Source organism: Nyctibius grandis, chromosome 3 (genome assembly GCF_013368605.1).
Source record: "Nyctibius grandis isolate bNycGra1 chromosome 3, bNycGra1.pri, whole genome shotgun sequence".
Lineage (NCBI taxonomy): Eukaryota > Metazoa > Chordata > Aves > Nyctibiiformes > Nyctibiidae > Nyctibius > Nyctibius grandis.
The window spans coordinates 98534201-98559870 of record NC_090660.1 but is presented as its reverse complement, the minus strand read 5'-3'; the positions used below and the strand labels follow the sequence as shown (position 1 = coordinate 98559870).

The window sequence follows — 25670 nt, the reverse complement described above, 5'->3', positions numbered from 1 at the left end:
AGAGCAATTACTGAGCTCTAAAATGTGATGTCCTCCCGCTTCTTTCCCCTTTCAAATAATCAGGAAGAGGACCTGAGATCACATTATTCTTTGTGAAGGAAAGGAAAAACAAGATCTTGAGCTGTTGACAAGTATGTTCCTCTCTGTCTTATCTTACAAGCAGATACTACAGCTCATGGTCTGTTCTGCTTGTATGATTTTGTTTCTTGGCATTGTAAACCTGAAGTCAGGGATGTCTTCAATTTATGTTCTCCACTTCTGCCTGAAGTCCACCGACCTCAGTTTATATGCTAAAGTGCTCCAGGGATCTGTTCACTTAGCTGGAATTAATGTTCAGATGATACTTCATTTGACTGTCTCTTAACACGTTCTGCAAGTTGTTCTGCAAGTCTTTCTGGAAGACTGCAGCTGTTATACTGTGCATGTAAATAGGCTATAGTTAATAAGCCTATTTATAGCAAGCCCAAGTCTGACAATTTTTTTCTCATTCATTAGAGTTCCCAACCTTCAAATAACTTCGACAAAATAATTGGATTGCACTCTTACCCACTAATTACGGTGCATTTACTTTTTCATTGATTAATTTAGTAGTTTCATTGAAAGTTGCCTAGACAAATCTAAATGCTGAGTTTCAGGAAAGAGGTACAGCTAAGTATAAAGAAATATAAATAAGCTGGCTTTGATAGATTGGTTACATTTCAACACAATTGGTAAGGATAATGATCTAGATTATATGAAAATTTATAAGCTCGTCAGGGGATGTTCTTGGTTGCACTTCAGTGTGACCTTCTGGATCTGGGGGTGACTGGACCAGGGTGAAGGAATGAAGAATGTGATTGCAAGTGTTGCCAAGGTCACAAAGATAAAGTACTAAATACTCATGAGGAGAGAACAACAGTTCAAAATAATCTTGGTAAATTCATAAGAATCATCAATACTCATCAGGATGAAGTGTGATCTGCTTTTCTTTAGGAAGCAGAAATTGAATGTACAGTGTGCTCCTGGCAGGTTGGCTTGTATAGGGTCCTTCCTGTATTTGCTGAGAACAGTTGTAAGGTACTTAGGATTTAGCAGGCGTGGTACAAATTGTGGCATCAAAGTAATGAGGTGACATCCAGCTTTTCCTTGGAAGAGCTGTCCTGCCCTGTGAGCAAGCATGTTTTAGACAGATCCACAAGTTGGGGGGTTGAAGGGTCACACTTGAAGAACGAGTTTGTAGAGGAGATGAGTGGAGGCATCTAGACATCTTTCGTGAGTGCAAAATCTCAGGCTCCTGAGAGAGCATCTGAATTGTTCAGCATGCTGTAATTGCTGCAGTTTGTTTCAAAGCCTCTGCCACTTAAAGAGGTGGCTTTATTTTTCTAATTATCTATGTAGCACATTTAAAGGTCTGTTAGTGACCTTTCAGCATAGCATTGTGAAATATCATGAAGCACAAATGTTAGCTATTTAAGACACAGCCAATACTATATAGATGGGAAAATACAAAATTTGCATGTCTGTCAAAGTAAATCACTTGCTGCTAAATTCAATTTTGTTAAAGGATAAAGGAATCCAAGTTTGTGTTGAAAGCACAAAGACATTTCATTTTTTTTCTAATAGGAAACTTTTCCCTAATTGGGAAAGGCTGTGTATGTTTAAAGGAAAAATGACAAAAAATTCCAACCAAACTTTTCCCTGCTTAACTGAGAATCACTTAATGCATTTAATTAAGATGGTCTTTGAAAACCACTACGAAGTTGAAGAAGGAACATTTAGCTTGCAGTAATCTTAGCTGCTTAAATCTAGTGGCATTGAAACTGTTTAAATTGCTGTAAATACAGTTTTAGTGGTTTGAAAGAATCTTCTTTGTCTATAATTGCATTTTCACTTAAATGTGTATCTTTTAGGAATAGATAAGGGTTTCTTCTCTCAGGGTGGTGCAAAAAGATACTAGCGTATTTTCAATAATTTCATTTTGCTTCTTTGAGCGCTTTAAAATCTCTTGTTGAATCTTTGAAGCAGAGAACTGATCTTTTTTTTTCTTTTCCCTTATCTGAAACCACATATTTAATTGTAATGTGGATCATAATTGCTAATACCAATTTAAAACTGGGATGTTGAACCAAGCAGAACCAGAGATCAAGGGATTATCCACACTGTGTTGAATAAATACAGTGTGTTGCTGTATGGATGCAACACTGACCTGGGATGTGAGTGTAGTGACAGTAGGTAACGTGATGTCTTTCCCATCATGTAACTCAAAGCATCCATCTCTTGTGATGTAGAGTAAGGGACATGTTTGTCCCCCTCTTCTTTGGTGAACCAGTTGCAGTTATAGACTGTCAGATGATAATCCACAGAAATGATTTCTCTGAAACAATTAGCTTAATGCTGTGCAATTGCTCTAAAGGTGACCTACTGAATTAGTAATTAAGAAACCTTAGTTTTATCTAAGGTTCTCTAGACAGTCCTGTGAAGAACTTCCATTTTTTCTGGAACTCTCTTCATTTTCTCTGCAGTATCTCAGGTTTAATCAAACCTTTGCCTCTAGAAGAAAATAAAGTTATTTTCTGGTACAGGTTTAACAAACATGCATCTGTAAACAATTTGTTCTACATGTGAAATTGGAATTGGTTGGATGTGTGCATCAGTACATAAGATCAATATTTTAAAAAGTGATAAATCGAAAATGTTTATCACAATCTTCTTTGAACCTTGGAAAAGGGATCTGAAAGTAACTAGCCTTTTTTTCAGAGATTTTTTACACTCTTTGTATTAATGCTTTTTGAAAAGAATGAAAATGAAGGAGAAATGGTAGCACAGCAAAATTGACTCAAACTGTGAGCAAAGGAATGAAATAATTCTGCGTCACTTTTTCACATGCATAGTAAACGGCACAAAAATATTTAATTGTGATGAATAAAAACACTCAGTAGGTAACCTACCTACCACACATTTACAAAAAGAAAGCAAATGTGAATTCAAGATACCATGATGTGACCTTCTGTTTCAGTCTTGGATCTGGAGGTACAACCTTCACCACTGGAACACTACCCACACAACAGGTAATGCACTCTAGCGCTAAGTTTGCATTGGTGAGGATGCCAAATTTCTAGCTCCATTCCCCTCACATCCTGTCAACATAAGCCAGCAGCCTTCCCCCAGACGTAATCCCCACCATCTGGCTTACTGCAGTCCCTTTTTGAAGTGGTGTGGATAGTCTTTCTTCCTTCTCCCATTCGTTTGAAATTAAGTGCAGGAAGAATTGTTTAGCTGTGTGCTACAGCCAGATTCTCGCACTGTGGCCTGCAGAGTACCAAATGATGGAAACCTTTTTGGTGGTCAACAAAATAAGTTGGCTGGTGGGCAGGCTGCAGTTTTGGGAAGACGAAGGAAGTGCTGTGCAGGTCCGAAGACTGTGACCTCTGTGGCTCTTTGGCTCAGCCATGAACGGGCTGTCATTTTGTGGGCCAGGAGCACGTTTTTGAATGAAGAGCTGTATTGAAATACCTATTCTGTTTCTTGCTGTCAAACTTATTTATCTTTGTGATGCTTTAACTGTGCTCCTGCTCTGCCATTCCCTTGCTGAGTGCCTGCATGCGTGGTGGATGCGTCTTCCACAGCATTGGGCTGGGGAGTGCTGACTCTGCAAGGATAAGTCCTGGGGAAAACTGAAGGCAGTCGGAGGTTGGGGTTTGCCACTGATTGTTTCTAAAGAGATTTTTCCTCTTCAGTTGACCGCTTGATGTAATCCGTGCAGTGCTAGCCATATCAGGCACGTTTATTTCAATTACAAATTTGAAGTAACTGCTCTTTGAGTTCAAGGTGACCTACAGAGAGTTGCCTCTCCTACCTCGTATTGTTACCTTATTTCTGATTTATGTGTTGAAAGAAAATGGGAGAGAGGAGTATTCAGAGAGTAGTTTCTCCTTCAGGTATTTATGCGTTAAAGCAACTCCAAAGAAACTGAATGTGCCAGCTACTGTTCTGTCCTGAACCTCTCTTTCCCAAGCAAAACCAGAGGGACTACTCAAAGGCTACTATAAGCTTGTCTGACAGAACTCAACCTTCTATGTTTCTATGATTCTATGATTCTAGAATTGGCATGATTGGTGTCCAAGCCAGAAGATGAGCCACCTGTGTTGCAATGTTAATGGTTAAAAGAGAGACAACATCCATGGCTTCCTGAGTTCTCTGCTAAAATGCTTCAAGTCACAGAATCACAGAATCAGTCAGGTTGGAAGAGAACTCTGGGATCATCGAGTCCAGACATTGTCCTGACACCACCACATCAAGTAAAAGTGCCATGTCCAGTCTTTTCTTAAACACATCCAGAGATGGTGACTCTACCACCTCCCTGGGAAGCCTGTTCCAATGTCTAATGACCCTTTCTGAAAAGAAATGCTTCCTAATGTCTAACCTGAACCTGGCCTGGCGAAGCTTGAGGCTATGTCCTCTTGTCCTATCGCTAGTTGCCTGGGAGAAGAGGCCAACTCCCACTTCACTACAACCTCCCTTCAGGTAGTTGTAGACTGCAATAAGGTCACCTCTGAGCCTCCTCTTCTCCAGGCTAAACAACTCCAGCTCCCTCAGCCGTTACTCATAGGTCGGACCCTCCAGACCCTTCACCAGCTTGGTCGCCCTCCTCTGGACTCGCTCCAACACCTCAACATCTTTCTTGAAGTGCGGGGCCCAGAACTGGACACAGTATTCAAGGTGCGGCCTCACCAGTGCCGAGTTCAGAGGGACGATCACTTCCCTAGACCGGCTGGCTCCACTATTCCTAATAGAGGCCAGGATGCCATTGGCCTTCTTGGCCACCTGAGCACACTGCTGGCTCATGTTTAGCCGGCTGTCGATCAGCACCCCCAGGTCTCTTTCCGCCAGGCCGCTTTCTAACCACTCTTCCCCCAGCCTGTAGCGCTGCATGGGGTTGTTGTGGCCAAAGGGTAAGACCCGGCACTTGTTCTTGTTGAACCTCATGCCGTTGGTCTCGGCCCATCTATCTAACCTGTCCAGACCCCTCTGTAGGGCCTTCCTACCCTCCAGCAGATCGACACTCCCACCCAGCTTGGTGTCATCTGCAAATTTACTGAGGGTGCACTCAATCCCTACGTCTAGATCATCTCTAAAGATATTGAACAGCATCGGCCCCAAAACTGAGCCCTGGGGAACACCGCTAGTGACCGGCCGCCAGTTGGACTTTGCCAACAGGGGTTCACCACCACTCTCTGGGCTCGGCCATCCAGCCAGTTTTTAACCCATTTAAGAGTCCACCTGTCCAAGCCCCGGGCAGCCAGTTTGTCTAGGAGGATGCTGTGGGAGACAGTGTCGAATGCCTTACTGAAGTCTAGATAGACTACATCCACAGCCCTGCCCTCATCTACTAAGCGGGTCACTTTGTCATAGAAGGAGATCAGGTTGGTCGAGCAGGACCTGCCTTTCGTGAATCCATGTTGGCTGGCCCCGATGCCCCCATTGTCCTGCATGTGCTGTGTAATGGCACTCAGGATGATCTATTCCATCACCTTGCCTGGCACCGAGGTCAGGCTGACAGGCCTATAGTTCCCTGGATCCTCCTTCCGACCCTTCTTGTAGATGGGCGTTACATTTGCTAATTTCCAGTCAGCTGGAACTTCTCCAGTTAACTAGGACTGCTGGTGGATAACCGAGAGTGGTTTGGCAAGTTCATTTGCCAGTTCCTTCATTACTCTGGGGTGAATCCCATCCGGGCCCATAGCCTTGTGGGTGTCCAACTGGCACAGCAGGTCACTAACTGTCTCCTCCTGGATAACGGGGGGTTCACACAGCCCCCCATCCCTGAAGTCCTTCCTGACGCGGTCCCCATGAGTGGTGATGAAACTCCTATCGTTTAGTTCTCTCTTCCTACTTTTCAACAACCTCAGAGAATTGTGAGGTGAACTGTTAAGACAACATGGACTCAAGCACCAATAACATGTGGATGAGACAAGTCTACATATTCTTTCTTCCTCACTATGTATTTCTATATTAATAGGACTGAGATTGTATTGATCTTGTGCTTAGATGAGATGAGTTAATGAATGAAGAACAGCTAGGAAGATGAGCTTAACAAAGGAGAGTTCTGATGGACCAAAAAGACATTCTGAGGAATCCACAAACCTGGTACTTCTGTCTTTTACTGAAGATATGTACCCTATACTGATAAATTTTATTTAGATGTATTCAAGGTATTGATCCTTCTCTACTGCTCTTCAGTTTTATGGGCCTGTGCTATCTAATAATACAGGAAGAAAACTGTAAACTCAGTAGGTATGCTCCTCTTGTATGATGGGCCCCATTCTGACAAAGCTGTTTGAGGAGGTGTTACTTCTCAGAGTTGGTCCAAGCCTGTAGAATTAAATTCCTCAGGAAAAAAGGGCTTTCACCTGGAACCTTCTGTTCCAGAGAAAGGCAGCTTCCTTTGGCCTCATGTTCTCCGCCATAGAAATACAGCACCATGTACATCTGCAAACACTGTTCCTCCAGCAAAAATAAACACAACTCTTTAGAAGACTTTCCAATACGTGCTTTTCTCACCTTGGAATAGGTTAAAGGACAAACAGTATATGACAGATACACATCCTGCAGGATGATACACTACCAGTGGTTGTTTAACACGTACTCATTACAGAGATTAATAGATAGTGAGGGCTACTCTGATACTACAGCTATGAATAAAGAATTTTTAATCTATCTAGTTTTGAAAAAAACAGTTAAGGATGGATCTAGTATTAGATTTTAATCCCTTACTTTATGTCTTAAATGGCAGGGAAAGATCAGGCTTTGGAAGTAGGGCGTTCTACTGGATTGAGGGGCACCAATCCCATGAAAACCTCTACTGAAAATTTAGGGCCTCCCCCAGCAGATAGCCTGATAGGTGAACTCAAGATAAGAAGCAGGAAGATGGCATCTGGCTGAAGTTTTCTCAGTTTGTATCTGGGCTGCAGAAGCATTTGAGGAGACGTTGTCTTCTTCTTGCCAGTAGCTTCTGGACTGATCAAGCACTTGGAAATGAAAATCACTGGGAAGCAGTCTGGCATTTGTTTTTCCCTGTGTAGAGAAATGTATGTCCTTGGTGCTATACAGCCCAGAGCAGCCATCCCCATGAGGGTTTATGCACGGGACCCATCAAGTAAAAGAAACCCAAGTTCCCAGCCCAAGCATGCAAGTACTGCTCTCGGATGAAGTCATTCCTTTGCCTGGGGATTCTCTTGGATTTCGTAGTCCTTGCAGATGCCCAGATATTCGTGATGCTATTAAACACTGGCTTAAGCTTAGTTTGCCAAAAGATGCAGTAGGCCAGATCCATGACTCATGGTGATGTGTCTTTTTTTTTTTTTCTTTCTTTCTTTTGCTGAAAATTAAGCAGCTTTTCAAAGACTCAGCAAATACCAAATAGCAGCAGCCTGTGTGCTGAGCTCCCATCCCAGTGTTCTGCTGACTGCAGTAGTTTTCTGCTGAATGCAGAATCAAGATCTGATGTTAGAACCTTGATTTTAATGCTCTACATGACTCCACTGTCCATTTTTAAATGTACCCTTCAAAATCTTTACAGTTAGTTTGTTTGCCAGTGGACAGGTAGGAGACAACTGCCAAGGGAAATGAATATAGATGATGAAGTAGATTCTCCCAAGGAAAAAAATCAGACTTCATATCCATTTATTAGAATTTTAACTTTCCCTTCTGCTTGCATCCTTCTTGTCCCAACCAAGCATGTCTCTGAGTGAATAAGGTTATTTCTTTGCTTACAGTCTCAGGAAGAGGGCTAGGAGGAAGACATTTCTATTTTTATGTTTATGGGAATGAGTTGGTACAATGATGAGAGGGATCTTAACTAGCAAGGAAAATGTATTCTAAATTTATTTTTATTTTTAAAAATGTGGTATGTGCTGAATCCTCTTTTTGGTTGCTGAAAGTTTTGTGTTGCAAAGCCTGGCTTGCATACTTCTGAGAAAAATCTTTGGCTGGGAATGCATGTTCTGCACTGAAATAGGAAAATTTTTGTTCACTTAAACCTGCTGATTCCAAGAAGAGTTGGAAAACTTTGGGAGAAATTTTTGCTGCGTAAGATGCTTTGTTTCTGGGTGTGACGGCACACAAATAATATATATCTGACATTCTTGGGTATGGAGTTACATTGTTCTTGGCGATCTAATCAGGAAGATATTCAGTGAATGTTGTCAGAGCTGGGAATGGACCAGAGCACGTATTTATAAAACAATAACTTAAGAGCAACTCACTTTTCCTTGAAATTCTAATCCAGCTGAGTTTCTTAGTAGAGATTTTTATTTAAATTATATCTAATAACCAAAATTATATCTGCAAACTCCATTTTGTTTAAGGCTTATACAGCTATTTATTCAAGAGTGTGCAGAGGACAAGATGCAGTGACTAAATCCAACAGATTAACTTGCTGTTTATTGGGGTATATTTTTTCTCCTTTACCTCTACCACTGGTAACCCATGCAGTGTATTTTCTGCATTATTCTATATTAAGTGAACATACTCTCAATATTTAACTGTATAGAGACATCTTTTAAAACCTGTGACGCTGTTTTCGGCTTTTTGCTGTGTCTTATAAGAATGAAAAATACTGCAACTGAAAGTAGATTTGGTACTTTTGATTTACTGTCTTGTTCAAAAGCGTATGTGAAAGAGGTTCCCAGTGATGCTGCACTCAGGAACTGTAACTCTTCTAAAGATAAAATAAATTGTTATAATCCTTTCACTAGCTAATTTCTGCATGCTGTAAATGGATTGCTGTGTATCCACGGAAAATTGCTCGATGGGAAAAGAGTTTGTGACTTTTATTTAGTGCATTTTGTGCAGCAGTTACTAGGCAAGGCAGAATAATTAATAAATTGCTGGTTTAGTAACTTGGAGCGAATCACTTTTGCTGTAACTGAATTGCTAAAAAAATCATGCAACGACAATAAAAGGCTTTTACAGTGAAATTAAGTATTTTGAATGGTGTTTTCTGTACTTGACAAGCTAATGTACCCTTTTTTATGAAATAAATCATTTTACCGTGGCTTAGGAGGGCAAGACGTGGGATATCATACAGAATTTGAACATCATAGAGCACTAGATTTATTAAGATGCCACTAGTGATTGTGCTGGAGAAATGCATCCCCTTCTTTCTTTTACGATGCAGTTTTAGTACTGGAATTGCCTTAGTGTGCTCTTGCCCATGCTGCCATGCTGGGACACCATGTCTGCCGGATCAACCCAGTGAGGCTGAACCTGTGCTCTGTGAAGCTGACCAGTGAGGGGAATAAGACCAAGTGGAGATGCATCAAGACCCAGTTGCACCAGTATAGTTATACCCAGTCTGCTCCAGTTTTAGTTCGTAGAATTCCACGGCACTGGCGGTGTCTCCATGAAGCTGGGGGAACTGAGGTAGATGCTGAGGAAGCAGCAGTTAGGTTACTCCATGACACAGAGTCTTATACCTGCAGTATCAGACTGGTTTTAAAGAGTCTTTTGATCCTTATTTATTTGTCCTCCCTGAAATAAAGTGTAAAGTTTCTCCAACAAGGATATAGGTCAAGTGTTTCAAGATTCCTACTAAGTGCCTAATCCAGAATGGCCATTATGCCTGTGTTTTCCAGGTAGAACAACCAGAGGCATTCTGGGTTTTAATTTCCTAACTTGGTTTGTGTCCTTTTTGCTGATCACATTCCCTCTAAACTTTTAGCAATCTCAGCAAAGTTCTTTTGTATGTACAGAATACTTAACATTTGTACACGCTTGTTATTTAAAGGGTTTTTGAGCGCGATTTTGTCAGTAGAAAGCGGACTTAATCATGAACTGTGCTTTTTGTGATACTTCGGGCGAGCAAACAGGGTTCACACAGTTTACTTCTCTGTTCAGCAGTTCCGGCAGAGAAACCAAACAGCCGTATCTGTTTAGACTGCCTTCATTCTGCTGAGCCTTTGTAGCCCTGCCAAAGTTCTCCACATCACTGAGCCTCCCCATGAAAACCAGAGACCACTTCACTTTGTTCACGGGGCTGGAAGTCACTCACAGTGTGGGATTTGGGGAGCGAAATTCTTTCAAGAATGAATTACAGTCAACCAGTTAGAGTCATCAGCGGAGTAAATCAAAGGGATTATTTGTTTTGACTGGTGCCTGATTTGTTTTTGCCAATGTTATACTCAGTCAGAAAATTAAAAAAAAGCCCCTTAATTAAGTGTGATATTTTTATAAGCAAAAAACAGGCAGAAGAATCTGGCTTAGCTTTCACTGTGTCCTCTGTGCAGGAACTTTATCATCTGAACCGTACTGGCTTCTTTCTATTATATTTTATAATGGAAAACAATTATGCTTTAAAAATTGGGTGAGAGGATTGCAGTTTGTATAATATAGGGCGTAAGCCGGGGGGGTGCAAAAGATTGTATCTATGTCTAAAAATCTGATCATGGGAACTGCTCTACTTCTATAAATTGTTTCTAAAGGATTAAAACCAAAGTGACAGAAGTGCAGATGCCATGATATGAAGTGGGTAAAGCAGAATGATTTTAGGGAAAAAAACCTTCTTTTGTTTTTCAGTTTTCTAAGCATTTGAAAGGAACTGTGATGGAATATAACTTTAGACTGCAGAATTATTAGCAAATACCCTTACAAAAAAACACTGAGGAAACTACTTCTCATCTCAAAACTATTTCCAGCAGGTTGTGCTTGTAAAACTACTTAGGAGACTTAAGGAAAGAGAATAGGAATGAACTGTTTCTTTCAACGTTGTTGAAGTATGTTAAAAATTGTGTTGAAATAGTCAGTGTTATTAGGTCAGAATTCTCATTGCTGAGCTACAGAAGTCATTAATTCTTTTATTGCAAAGGTTCAGTCAAACTAGTTGAATAGGCTATATAATGGCAAGTGAAATTTATGAGGAACTGACACCATATAGCCTTTGGTAAAGAGATTTCAGGAGAGGTAGGTGTCTTTATCATTTTATCATTAATACCAGATCAGTTGCACACGCAGTGATCTTGTAAGGAAACATGTCTAATAAATATTAATAGCATTTTGACACTATTCAGTTAAATTGTAGTGTTTATAGCTGGAAAACATTGATACCAGGAGTCCTCTAGGGTTCAAAATAGGTTTAAACACTTAACATAGCTTTATTAGACGGGATAAAATGTTCTTGAGAAGACATTTGAAAATTTGATATTTACCCAACAGCGGGGCTGAAGGAGGGGATGGGAAAAATCCGCAATTTTAAAGATGTCATGGATGCCACCTCTGAATCTAGACATAAGATGTAACTGTATCTATTGGAAATTACCATGTTTATTCTTTCAAAATTGTGACTTTTCGAAATTCAATGAGCAATGAATAGCTTACGCAAATTTTTATTGGAACAGAAAATGTTTTCAACAGTGCTAGTAGGTGATGTTCAGAGCTGTATTATTTGCCTGTTTGTTACAATAAACGTTTACAGTGTGTTAGTTACAGTAGTTAATAATAAAAAGCTTTGTACCCATTGCTACTTTAAAATCAAACGTAAGGACCAAAACTGCTTTGCATTCACTGGGTCAGGTACTTAGTCTCTTTTTTTGGGAGAAAGTATTTTTTCTGAAAGCGGTCCTGTTAACTTGGGCAACTTTCAGTCTTATTAAAGGGGACAGGAGTTAGTTGTATTTTAACCAGTCGCATGTAAATGTTCCATCACGCTGAATGTTAGTGGTGACAACAACGGCCTCGACTGTTCTGTTGTTTCCTGTGCCACACCAGCTGCAGCTGTGCCACAGCACTGCCTGCCAGCTTGTGTCATCCTTGCTGGTTTTTAGGTTCAGGTCACAGTCTCAGGGACTGAGAGTCTGAAGCTGAGTAGATGTTCTCGAGGAATTAATGAAATGGGTTTATTGCTTTGGCTTTAGTCCATGTTGCTGAAAAGGTACCATCTGCGCTGGTAGAAGGGTGGAATTTCACAGGCACTGAAAACTCTGGGGTCAGATATCCAAATCTTGCAACCCAGATACAGTTATCCACATGCAATTACCTCCTATGGGAATGTTTGGTACCTGCTAAACTTATGGTCCAATAATAAGTAGAGGAGACTGAGCAGTGTTCTCATCTAGAACAAATAATATGATTGCCCTCCTAAATTTGCTGTATTCAGATAGCTGTAGTCATGTCCATAGTATCCCAGGTTTTCAGGACACTTAAACAGAATAACAGGGTTGTTACTCTCCCAAAGATTTTAGAGTTGAAACTAGGGATGAGAGAAGAGTTAAGTGGATGACACATAGGGAGCAATTAAATTACTGCTTTGTAAAAAGTTTGGAAGTACAGATTTTGACGTTACAGAAGTTCAGAGCAAGTACAGAAAGCTGTTTGACAAAAGTGGGGAAAGCTCAGGGATTAAACTCACTAAGAGGATTTTGAGGCATGGGGAGTGACATGGTTGGGCAGTAGAAAGAGAAATCCTTTTACTCTGTCGTGTTTAACTGAGGAATTAGGAATGTCAGAGAGAAGGAGGTTACAAAGGGGAGGTAACAGAAGAGGATGGAGAGAGGTGTGAATCATGGTATGTGCACAGAGAATTAAAACAAGAACGACTTCAGAGGATAGTGAGAGAGAGGAGACCCAAGTTTTTTAAATCCTGACACATGGAGAGAAATGAGAAATGGCAGATAATACATTTGAGAGTCTCTTTAACTATTCAGCTCATAGGCAGCATTTCTTACAGGCTCACGTGGGTCCTAGAGGTGTCTGCCAGTTGGCCTTCTCGTGCTCTCATAAACTTTCCTCTTCAGATATTTTGTTCTTGATGGTTACATCTAGATTTAAATTATCTATATGTAGTATTTTTTCAGCCCTTTCTATGACTAATATTTTCAGGAACAGGTAATTCCTTTTAATCACTTTTTTTCCCCAGCTTAATACAGAGGTTTTCTGGAATAGAATTTCCTGGAGCTGCCACACCGCCACATAATGCAGATGCCAGGATTTGTCGCAATTTAGGTATCTTAGATGAGACTTCACCTGGAAGTCCATCTTTAGCTTTCAATTTTCAGTCCTGCAAAGGAATAGTATTGATTACTTTAAAGGAATTCAGTGGGAAGAACACAAAATGTAGGCACAGAATGGGGAGTGACAGGGGAGAATGATTGCAGAATAATTATACATTTCTGATGTGAATGGGTTGGTGGGGGAGGAGGACAAAATGTCTGCACATAGTGTGAATAATCGCTTGAGACAAACTAAGCAGGGAATATTTAGATGGAATATTGTCAAAAGCTTCCTGAGAGAGATGTTTAGCTTTCTACAGAATGGCCGATCACTTAGCTCCCCGAGTTTCCTCAGTTCATGTTTTAAATGTTTCAAATGCTGCAAAATATTGACAAGGAGAAAAGTTTGCTGTCATGTTGCATCTCTTCTGCCTCTAGTTCTTAGTCTGTTTTTGTTAGTTCCAACTGTCTTATTAAACAAACTTCTACTTAAAAGAGCAAAACAAATTCCAATGTATGAATAAATAACCTTTGCTCAACTGTCTTCATACTAGAGAGGCCTTGGGATATGCCCAGTCCAAAGAGGAGAAAGGGCTACAGGGTTGTGGGCTGTTGTATCTAAATCTTCAGGCTTGGAACTGGGAACTGTTGCTTGTGCTCAAAGATGAATTTTCTTTTTTCCTTACCCCCAGTGGTTTTGGTTTAAGTCCAGTCAGTGCACATGACAGAAGCATGTCAGTTAGAACTAGTGAGGGAGGTTTTAATTTTTTTAATGTGGGATTTTTTCCATGACCTGAAAAGTTTGGGAGAAAAGCACAAAGGAAAAACAAAGCAGTTTCTGAAACATCTGTATGTGCAGCCTGCAAAAGAGTGATGATCTTCGTTTGATAATTCCCCATCCTTGTAGTAGATAGTGAATGAGCCAGAGGTAGCAGTGACAGCAATTACACAGCTGTCGGGAGAAGAGTTCATTGCAGTTGTCCTTATAAGACACTTCTGGAACTGGCTGAATTTCTGCTGGCCTTGCACTTGCAGCCTTGTACATCTTTGATGCCTCTTTGATATTCACCATGTGTAGTTAGTATGTTTTCCTCTTGCTCATCCAATCATTTGATGAAACTAGCCTGGACTCTTTCAGCATCTTTCTGGAGATGATGTCTTCCACCTTCTAAAATAACCCATCTTCTCGCAATATATGTTTTGGTGACCTGTTATTAGGACTCCATCAGATGCTTTGTGGTGTAGTAAAATCCAACTCTTGAGGCAGATATTTTGCATTTTAGGGCGATGTTAACAGTGACTTGTCCAAACTGGATGCGTTTTGCTGAGTTACGTGAAAGCTCCAATGAAATTATTTTAAAGGCAATTTGTCCAACTTGGGGCTAAAATGAGATCTAGCTGTATTTACATCTAAGCATCTCATGAAAAAGAGAGATGGATTGACTTTCTGCTGTCTAAAAAGTTTTACATCACGAGGATACTGGAAATTTGAGGACATTTGCTGGACATTGGTCCTAGTTGCTGGCTATTTACATGGAAAGTTAATGCATGGAGCCCATTATATAAACCAAAAAAAATAAATACTGTAAACATTGCTTGGTTCAGATGGATGCAGCCAGACTAATCAAAACTATATTTAAACTGCGTTAGCTGTAAGTGTTTAGATGAGATCCAACAAATTGTTTCTTGGCTGCTGTAGAGAAGGCTTATATCCAGCTTCAAAGGCTTTTACACGGGGTTAGAGCTTCCTTATGCTTCCCTTCTATAAAAGTAAAGAGACAAAAGCTGTGTCCTTCTCTGCTTTCCCACTCTGTTGATATGGATGTTATTACTTTCATGGATGTCCTGAATGCATTGTTTGCTAGTTGTCTTATGCATCCCCTTTCATAAAAATTAAGGGGTTCCCACTCTCAGCCACGATAGTCCAGAGAAAAATGGTTTGGCTTATGGTACATATTTTACTCAAGTTTTAACTTTGTAATCTGTTAGCACTGTCCCCTGCTTCCTTTGTGCTTTTATTTGTTTATTTTTAAAAAATCTGTCAAAATTTACATTTTCTTGTTTTGGGGTAGGAGATATTATTTGATTATTTAATAATTGTGTGCTATTACATAATTTAGGTATGTGACTAGTGCTCAGTTGTTCTAAATACTGTATGAGAAACATCCTTCCAGCAAGCACTGGGAGAGGAGAAACTTCAGACCAAACCACCAGGCATACACAATGGCTTCTTTGTGCCTGTGTTTAGCATGTTCTAACTAATAAACCTAACTAGTACTTTCATTTATAAAGGATACACTGCCAAAGCCCTTGACACTGAAAACTGTAACTTTTCTCAGTAAATATATATGAACAAAAAAAAAAATTTCAACCTAATTAGTAAAATGTGACCCTTGCAGAAAAAAAACATCAGACCATGTCCTTGTTTACTAACCTGCTGCCCACAGAATATTGCTTGGAGTCATTCTTTGTAGAGACACTTCTCTGGCAAAAGCTTGCAGTCTGTTGCAGGAGGCATCTTCATTTTGAGAGAAATGAGCATATTGTCTGTATATGCAGGGAAGAGCTTTCTTGGGAATCAATCAAACTCCGTACTACACCAAATCCAGTCGTTGTCCTCTGCAGATGTAAAGCACACGTCTTTTACATTGCCTGAAATCGGTGTAACGTATGCAAACAGTGCTTTTTACTCAACAAGTGATTTCCCACTGTGATAGGGAGAGGGAGGGAATGTACAGGAATGCTGGACACATCACTAACCACCATGGAAGTTATTCAGATGTTATGATGTATTCAGGGAAACTCCATGAAATAAATAGTCCTTGGTTGTACGTTCAATTAGACAAAAAAATTTAAAAAAAATATACAAAGTCAGAATAGAGTGCAGACCCTGCAGATCATGTGGAAGGGAGAATTGGGAGTAGCATATTTTTAGCTTACATATTAATTTATTTGAATATCTCTGACATCATGTGTTTTCTGGATTAAAAACACTTGTGTTCAAAAGGTCTTTTTTCTCCTATATCTAAATGAAACCCAGGTATATGTTCACTGGAATTTCAACCACTGGTCATATGGTCACTGTTAAATATTCCTGATGTGATAGTGATATACTTAGTAGTTTCTCGTCTATTGAGAGCCTTGGAAAAGCAGTTTTCTTGCTATGGCTGATTGGCATGAAGAAAATGCCTTTAAAAGTATATAATAGTAGTCTAAAGTCAAGAAATATGATTTAACATCTAGTAAATTGTGGGTTTACGAAAAATCATGTGTAAGGTCCTGGATTTGGGGGGAAGGCAAACACTTTGCAAAAACAAAATGCAGAAGCGTTGAGGGCAGATTCTTTGTTTTACTTAACACATTGTTATTACTGGCCTAGATAATCTCACCATCAGTATTTCCCCTCAAGTATAAGAAAATGTACTTCTCTGGTTTTGGTGTAATTCTGGGTTCCACAATGTTACTTCAGAAAAGGAATTTGCTACAAATGTCACGCTAAATGAACTTTAATCTTGTAACACTCTATTGTATTTTGTATGTGCTTGCACTTTCTCATATTGAAAAACATGTGCATCTCATTTTATATATAAACTGTTGTTTTAAGTCTTTGATGATCTGAGATTAGATTCTGAACACTAAAAATTTAATAAATTGTGGGACATTTAAGGGTACTTGAAACGTTACATGTTCTGGTTAGGATGAATACACATCATATCTGAAGATGTATGGCCCATTATGAAGTTCTGAAGATGAATGGTGCTTTATGAAGTGTTTTCTGGTTTTCTTCTCTGTTTCCTCCACGGTGGTCAAGCTGTCAATAAATAAGCTCTTGGGGCTGACTTAATTGGGAGGATATTGGCGTTGAATTTTGGAGAGGCAGGAGAAAAGACTGAAATCAGATGATAAAGTAGCTTTCCAGGAACGTGATAAAATCCCCGCATGTCTGTTTTCACTGTCTCTGGTTGTGGAATGGAGTTTGCCCTCTCCCTTATGTCCTTACTATCAGTATTCATTTTCCTGTAAAGTTGCTCCGATTCAGCCTGAGTCAGGCCGTGTGAGAGAAACGTCTTGAGGAGAGAAATGCTCTGTCTTTTGATTTGCCTGGTAGCCACAGTGAGCCACTGAAGGTGGCTGACCCCTCACACCTGTGAGGGAAACCCTGTCAGGTAGACTGGGATCCAGATTCCACCCTGAAGTTTAAAAAATGGGAGTGGGGAGAGTGGGAGGGAAATTTTAGTTTCAACTTGATACTTAAGTTTTCTTGCTCATGAAAACCAGTGTGAATGTATGGGTGCGATCACTGATCAAGATGGTCTGGAGAGCAAGTGAAGGAAGGTCTCCAGTCACTGTTATGGCAGCTACACTGAAGGTGGTGTGCAGGAACACCAAGACAACCTTGTGATGGAATATCCTTGGCAACTCTAGCACAATTGTGGTTATTACATGAAAAGCCTGTTTAACACTCATCCTTTGCCAGTGCAGTCCTCCTCAATGTATGTTGAGCTTTTATTGTGTTTTGTCCTTCTTCCCAGGGGAAACTCTGGTCTCATAACCACTTGAAAGCCTTTCTGCAATACATTTACAGCCTGGTTTTCAGTCCTTTCAGTCCTTCCAGTTTTGTTTCTTGGTGTTTCCTTAGGGTAATTTGGAGAGATTGTGTCCTTAGTACAAGAATCTGCTGTAGCTTAATAGATGCAGATCACTGTTGAGGCAATCAACACAATTTTGTATGTGTTTGTGTTGTGTTTTCTGAACTTCTGGTACTCAGTTGTGTTTTCACTGGTGACATGCTCAGAGCAAATGACATGTACGACACTGCCAGCCAATATATGAGTTGCCAAGATCTGTTCCCAGGCAGCAGTTTATATAAATTTCTTCCCCTCGAACTTATGCTGATTTGGTGATACTGGCAACAAGTCATGAGCCGTTCCGGTGACATACTTGAAGTGAAGTCAACCCTTTCTATAGAATTGCAGAAACTTTTTATCTGCAGCTCTCTCTTTACCTCATTTGACGACTTTACTGTTTCTACTAACTTCTTCCCTCATGTCTTTTTAAAGAAATAAAACATTAGCTAGCTTTTTTTTTAGAAAGGCATGTTTACTGGAGAATGTAGAATAACTCTGAATCAGTTGTGGAATAGAAAGTAACTGTAAGGTTGCTTGTTATCTTGCAAAGTTTGTAGTCAAAGTCCTAGAAATATTTCGGTTCTGTGTCTTTGTGTCTTATGTGTGGCTCTGTTACAATTATGAGGGTGTAATTATGGTAGCAGTGTTAGTATCGGATGTCCTGCAGCTGGGAAGAGTAAAAGTTAGTTACCAGACTGAGATCTGTAACTACACTCTGGGTTATGTGAATGTAGGTGGTTTCAGAAAATGAGTATGCAGCTTACATGTTGTGAGGATATATGCATTGCAGAGGACCTGTTCTTTGGAGCAGCTTTTCCCAAGAGGGTGTCTTTGACACCTGTTGTGCGAGTAAGTTATCCTGCCAAGCTGAGAGGTTTCAGTGTGACAGGAGCAGCAGCCCACTAGCAGAGTAGTTTTGTCTTTTTTTGTTCATAGTAATAGAATGAGTTAGTTTGCATTTTGTTTCATTTGTAACATGCAAAATCCAGGTAAACACTTTTGTTTACCATTGTTCAGGAAGACCAGTCTAAGAAATGTTCAAGTTTCCTGCTTGCCCCGACCTTATTTTGCAATCAACATTTTTCAAAGCCATGATTAAAAAGCCTCAGTGCCTGAGGACTGGAGGAAGGCCAATGTCACTCCAGTCTTCAAAAAGGGCAAGAAGGAGCCCTCAGACAACTACAGGCCAGTCAGCCTCACCTCCATCCCTGAAAAGGTGATGGAACAGCTCATGCTGTATGACATCTCTAAGCATGTGGAGGAAAAGAAGGTTATCAGGAGTAGTCAACTTGGATTCACCAAGGGGAAATCATGCCTGACCAATCTGATGGCCTTCTATGATGACATGACCAGCTGGGTAGATGAGGGGAGAGCAGTGGAAGTTGTCTACCTTGACTTCAGCAAGGCTTTTGACACTGGCTCCCACAACATCCTCATAGGAAAGCTCAGGAAGTGTGGGTTAGATGAGTGGACAGTGAGGTGGATTGAGAATTGGCTGAATGGCAGAGCTCAGAGGGTTGTGATCAGCTGCACAGAGTCTAGCTGGAGGCCTGTAGCTAGCGGTGTTCCCCAGGGATCAGTACTAAGTCCAGTCTTGTTCAATTTACTCATCAATGACCTGGATGAAGGGACAGAGTGTACCCTCAGCAAGTCTGCTGATGACATAAAACTGGGAGGAGTGGCCAATACACCAGAAGGCTGTGCTGCCATTCAGCGAGACCTGGACAGGCTGGAGAATTATCAATACTTACAAATACCTTAAGGGCAGGTGTCAAGAGGATGGGCCAGACTCTTCTCAGTGATGCCCAGTGGCAGGACAAGGGGCAATGGGCACAAACTGAAACATGAGAAGTTCCATCTCAATATGAGAAAAAACTTCTTTCCTTTGAGGGTGACAGAGCACTGGAACAGGCTGCCCAGGGAGGTTGTGGAGTCTCCTTCTCTGGAGATATTCAAAACCTGCCTGGACACGACCCTGTGCAATGTGCTCTAGGGGAACCTGCTTTGGCAGGGGGTTGGACTAGATGATCTCCAGAGGTCCCTTCCAACCCCAACCAGTCTGTGATTCTGTGATTAAAATGTACTTCAATGTTACCACCTTGTGGCTCACATTCCCTTCAGTCTGTACCTGCCATATGTGGATGGAAAGGCAACTGTCTGCATAAAGGCTTCAGTCTCTTGAGAAGAACGTGGTAGAGGTAAATGCTGGCCAACCTTCAAGAATCTTTTCTTCTTTCAACAGGAATGAAGCATCCAAGAATGTCTTGGAAAGTCAGTAGTAAATTTTATGAGACATCAGTGGGAGGAGAAGAGTTTAGAGAGAACTACAGATTCCTATCAGTTATTCTGAAATTGTTGTGTTATTAAATCCACTAATGTGGAAATAAAAATTGCTGAATGCATTCAAATGATAAACATCTGAACCAGATTTTTCATGCAGTTACTTCTGTTAACAAGGACTGGAGTGGATGCGTTCAGAGAATCTTGTTCTTCATGCCCCTGATTCTCTGTGTGCAGTCTAGTCAGAGGTTTATTTAAAGGCTAGAATAAGTTTCTTTTAACATTCAACCATTAAAATATTTAAGCAGGTACAGCCCTGATATAATCTCAACCAAACATGCATTTCAAGCTTATTAATCTGGGACGTATAATCAGTTTTGTGTACTACTGTGATAACCATTGAGTTTAATTTTGGAAGTTAAAGGCATGAAAACTAATAAAATTAGAATAGGAGCCTCTGAGAACAGTGCCTGGAGGAGAAATTAAATTCATTTCAACACAAAGAGATATGAAATGAAGTACAAATAGACAGCAGTAATAATTCTAGTATGACACAAGATTTCATTAAAAAATCCAACACCCTTTATTGCATTCAGTGTCAGGGCTGTGGGGGCTGAATAAATATACGGTCTTTTTAATGCGTATTTTGGAGACTGACGTCTAATAGCAGTGGTGCTTTTCAGCTGTTTAGCCAGTGCTATATAGATGTCAGAATTTCTGTGAGTGTACATTCCTCTGTCATGTGTGAAATTGAGGGGTGCAAGGGTAGTTAAGTAAATAAGTTATTTCAACTTGCAGCCATAGCAAGAGAAACTAGAGGGAGATGGCATTGGCAATGAGACACACAACCTTTCAGATGAAGGTCAGGGATTCAAATCTAAGGTGAAGTGACAGGTAGTATTAGTTAGCACTGACAGATTTTGAGTGGCCTAGGGACATAAATTTGATGTTAAGTCCAAGTAGACAGAAACCCTCATCACACCAACCTATCTGTATAACCTGGACCTAGCTGGTGTTTTTCTTTGTGATTTCCTCTCTGTATCTGGACATGGGGAAAAAAAATTCTGCTGTGAACATTTTCACAAGCTCAAAAAGTTTCCCATGCTCTGCAGGACATGCAGAAATTTGTGCCTGTGAAAATGTCTGAGATGATACCAACCTGCAGCCATTCCTTAGGTGCTTGATAGAGAGAAGATGGAGACACGGCTCAGCTTGATTCCAGAGCGTAGCCGTGAGGACATCTCTCCCACTTTTAGAATGAGTGCTGTAATCACTCTGCGTGTCCCTTGCAATGAATATTCAAATCTTTCACACAAGCTGGACCAATTCCAAATGAGATAACTTCCATTTTCTGGTAACCATGGCTGTGGTAGTCACACCATGATTTTGGAAAGAGGCAGGACAAGGGACTTGTGTATCTCCTCCCTTTCTGTTACTGCAGTTGACTTGTTTTTCACCCTTCTCCAGGGTTTGCCAGAGCTATGAGTTATCCATCTGCTGTCTGCTCTGTGCAAGGGAAGCACTGGTTTCTGCCTGACATGTGCACATATTAAAAGATGGCAACAGGCAGTAGCCATACAGCGCCCAGGCGACTCATGCACTTGAACCACTTTCCAGCCTCATGGTATGCCAAACGTCTTGAAGTCTGTATTGCCACTGTTTTTTCCTGTTTTGCCACAGCTGTACTTTGCACTAGGTTTTCAGAAGTCCCTTGCACTCCAAATGCATTCCAGAGCCCTTGCGTTACTGCTTCCAATAAACTGAATCTCTCCTGACTTTGAGCAGATATTCCACCCTCTGAATCATCCTGACAACAGTTGTCTCATCTGGTCTTTTACAAAAATTGTGATAAAGCAGCCTCTGCTCCATCTTGGTGAAAACTTGTGTCAAACACACTTTGAGTTTCACAATAGTATATAAAAAAAGAAATTAAGGACAGATAAACATGAAGGGTGAGCTATCGCTTTGTATCAAAACTCTGGGTTTTTGAGATAAACTAATGGGAATTGAGTAGGGAAATCTGTCAGTGTTAATTGCAAGTACTTATCTGTGTCTCTGTGAATACGACTCTCTGTTTTCTGTGGGGCTGTGGACAGGTACTAGAAATTGTGGACTGAGTTTTCATTTGTGTAAGGAGATACAGCTCCAGTAATTTCAACGTAAGACAGGGACTTTGAGTCTCCACTTCTTAGTATTTTCCATGAATGCTGTCATAAATATAGGCATAAATGTTAATCTTCACTGTATCCCTACACAATGAACAGTTGTTTAGTCCTATTTTACTGATAAAGAGATCAATACAATATAATTAACTAATATGAATTTAGAAATGAGAAATTAATGATTTTCTAAGTCTACATTTAAGTCTCAATAGAAGTGCTGGTTTAATTATCAGCAGTAAAGAAACTAAAAGAAACTGAAGGGACTATAATTGGTGAACGAAGACTTGTAATCTGAAAATGATGTGGAGACTTTGAAGACATGTCTCATACAGTATGTAAAGCAATTCTTTTAGGGTCAGTGTAAGATAAAGACTTTTTTTCATGTTGCAAGCCAAGTAATGTCCTGTTTCTGTGGGTTCTTGCATCAGTTCATAAAGCTATTAGACAAAAATTGCAAATGATTCCATAAAATGAATTTCATACCAACTTTAATTTTTACCGTGATTTTGACTGTCCTAGGTAGAAAAGAGATCTCTTGTCTTGTGCCAGTAAAATACTATATTGAAGATTACAGTTGTACTTTAGCTGTCTGGATCTTGAAGGACATACTTGGTTTTGGTAGAATTGATTTCCAAGTTGTGTTCTGCTTTTTGTGGCTCTCTAATGAAATTTTCAGAGCCAAAAGAAATGTGGATTATTTATAGAGCCAGAAGAAAATATGAATTATTCATTCTGGAATCAGTGTCATAATTACAAAAAGAGACCTCTGGAGATCATGTAGTCCAACCCTGTGCTCAAAGCCAGGTCAACTAGAGCAGCTTGTGTAGGGGTTGGGTTTTTAATATCTCCAAGGATGGAGACCCCACAGCCTCTCTGGGTAGCAGTTCCAATGTTCCATAACCCTTGCAGTAAAAAAGTTTTTTTCTTATTTTTAAGTGGAATTTCTTCTATTTCAGTTTGTGCCTGTTGCCTCTTGTTCTGTCAGTAGGCACACTGACTCTCCTCTACTGAGAAGAGCCACAGACTCCCAGCTGGCTCATCATCCAGTCCCAGGCAGAGCTCCGGGTGATCCCACTGCTCTCTCATACAACGGGCAACTCCCCCTCATCACCCTCACAGCCTGTCCTTCCTAAAGAGCCTGCACCCATAATTTGCAGCCCTCTGGTCATGTGAGCCATCCTACCATGCCTCTGGGATCCCAAGGAGATGGCAGCCTTCTGTTTCTTGTGCCTGTTGCCCATGCTGCTTGTGCCCATGTTTCAGTCATCACTTTGTAGTAATTTCCTACCTGGCCCCAGTGGGTTGCTGCACTTCTGGAAATGCCTGAAGTTAGCACTGCGTTGAGAAGTTTATTGTGCAGTTTAAGAGAAAAGCAAGGTGTGTATGGGAAAGAGAAATAAAAGTGTTATCTACACATTAAAAAAAATTACTAAGGAATAATAAGAATCTTAAAAAAACCTGGGACAAATAAGAGGATTATCTTAGCAAAATTCTGAGAAAACTTGTGCAGGTGCCAGAAATGTAGGATAAGCCATAGAAATAAAAAAGGGTTACAGTAATCAAATGAAAGACTAATTAAGTGATTTAGCATACTATACAATGAAATCCTTTACGTAGCAGAGGAAGAAATGGCAAGAACCTGGCCTACGCGTGGATTTGCAGAGTAAGAAGACAGCATCAGAAAAGCCTCCATCATAGACTGGAGTTGCAGCTGTGAACACAGGCCTGTGAATCATTGACCATGAAAATACTTAATGTAGATGGCTTTTGCCATCACAGCAGAAAGGCATGGAGCCACCTCCCACTATAGAGTAGTGAGGACAAGAGACATCACCAGTTCTGATAGATCATTGTGACTATAGAAGTGGGATGATGAGACAGTTTCAGGAGAACTGATTATGTGATCATCCCTCCTTTTAGAATGTATAATGCTGAGGGACAATGGTGTGGTAAAAGGCAAGAATTTCACTTCCATTGTGTTCAGCTGGTGATGATGAATTAAGTAAAAGCTTCTGGAGATGTAAAACCACAAGGCAGGCTTGTGAGTTGACAGCACTCAAAATCCAGTTTGGCTTTTGAATGCTACAGTAAGGGCCCAGTAGGGCACATTTTTAAAAAGTTTAAAAACTTTAACCTAATACCTAATAGGTATTAGGCAAAACATTTTCCTGAGAGCAAACATTGAAATGGTTTGTCCAGAGAGGTTGTGGCATCTCCATCTGTGGAAATTTTCAGAACTCGACTGAACAAAACTCTGAGCAATCAGATCTAAGTTGACCCTGCTGTGAGCAGGGTGTGGAAGTCGATGAGGACCCAAAGGTCCCTTCCACTCTCAAGTATTCTCTGAGGCTTGGTGTCTGGCACTAGGGCAGAAGTGTTAGGTTTCGAAGCCTCATCTCTTGTAGTCCTCTGCTGTTTTACAGCCATTAAAGGGTTGTTTTGACTTGCTTCCATCAGCAATCTTCTTGGGGGCTTTGTAAAATGAAGTCTATTTTCTTGAGGACAGTTCAAAGGTGGCAACCCAGGATGGCTTTCAGGACATTTTAGGTCATCAGAATGCTCTAAGGCAGTGCTAGCAGGGCATGGGTCTGACTTAAGAGGTCCTCTAGTGTTCTTGAGAGGAAACAATAGTTTTGTAATTTTTTTGAGAAAAATCTACAGATTTTACAGTTTTGGAAAGGGGTGCTTACCAGCAATGCATAGGATCACAGTGTACAAGTAGGACAGTTTTTGTAAATGCTTCAGTGAAAGAAGTAGCACTAGGCATTAGTGTTTATTTTAGCTGAGATTAATTCTGATATCTGATAAAAGAAATTTCAAAGATAAAACATTTGGGAATGGTGCTAGATCAGTAGTAATGTGGAATCATATATATCCCTAAAGTGAAAAATGTATAGATACAAAGATTATAAAATAACCTCTTTCTTCATACACAAGTCATCTACGGCATGTGTAAGGGAAGTCTTCCTTTGATAAGTGTAGAAAAAGGATTGTTTCTCTCTGCACATCAGGTCAGATGCCATTTCAGCTTTCATACTGGGGTGTTGCGGAGATTCTTTGCCAAGTTTTGAACTGGAAAAATAGCAGCTACAATATCATTCTTATGCAAGAGTAAGTGATACTTCAGTGATACCTGGTTTTGTTTAGAGGTAGTTATTGTTATGATTTTTCCTCTTAAAACCTCTAGAGGTGGGCTGAAATATATAAATTAAAATCCTTATTTTTGAAATACAGTATTATGAAGAGTGATCTTATTTCTGAAATGTTACAGCTCAGGAAATAATAAGAAATAAAAGATACTAAGGAACTTAAATATGGAAATGCTAAATCTTAAAATCCAACATTTAATAAGAAAATGCTAGTCATTTCAATACTTGGTTATCTTTTGAATGCTCATATAGTTTCTATGTCTCATTATCTTTACAACAATTCCCTTATAAATAATAATTTATTTTCAGACTGATTTTCTCCTCCACTGTCCTATATGCCATAAATTATATCAGCCCATGCTATTTAACTGCTCAGCAGTTTTGAGATTCACTTCAAACAGGGAGGTTTGGTTTCAATACTTTCTGGGAACACTTTATTTTCAATCACTTTTACAAAGTAGAGATTCAGCTTTAAAGAGTTTACTATAC

At 40.2% G+C, this 25670-nt stretch overlaps 1 protein-coding gene across 1 annotated transcript in view; it reads left to right on the top strand.

The window, feature by feature from the left end:
• The window catches only part of CPQ (carboxypeptidase Q), a 148427-nt gene that overhangs the window by 53718 nt on the left and 69039 nt on the right, over positions 1 to 25670 (top strand). The window lies entirely within an intron of this gene.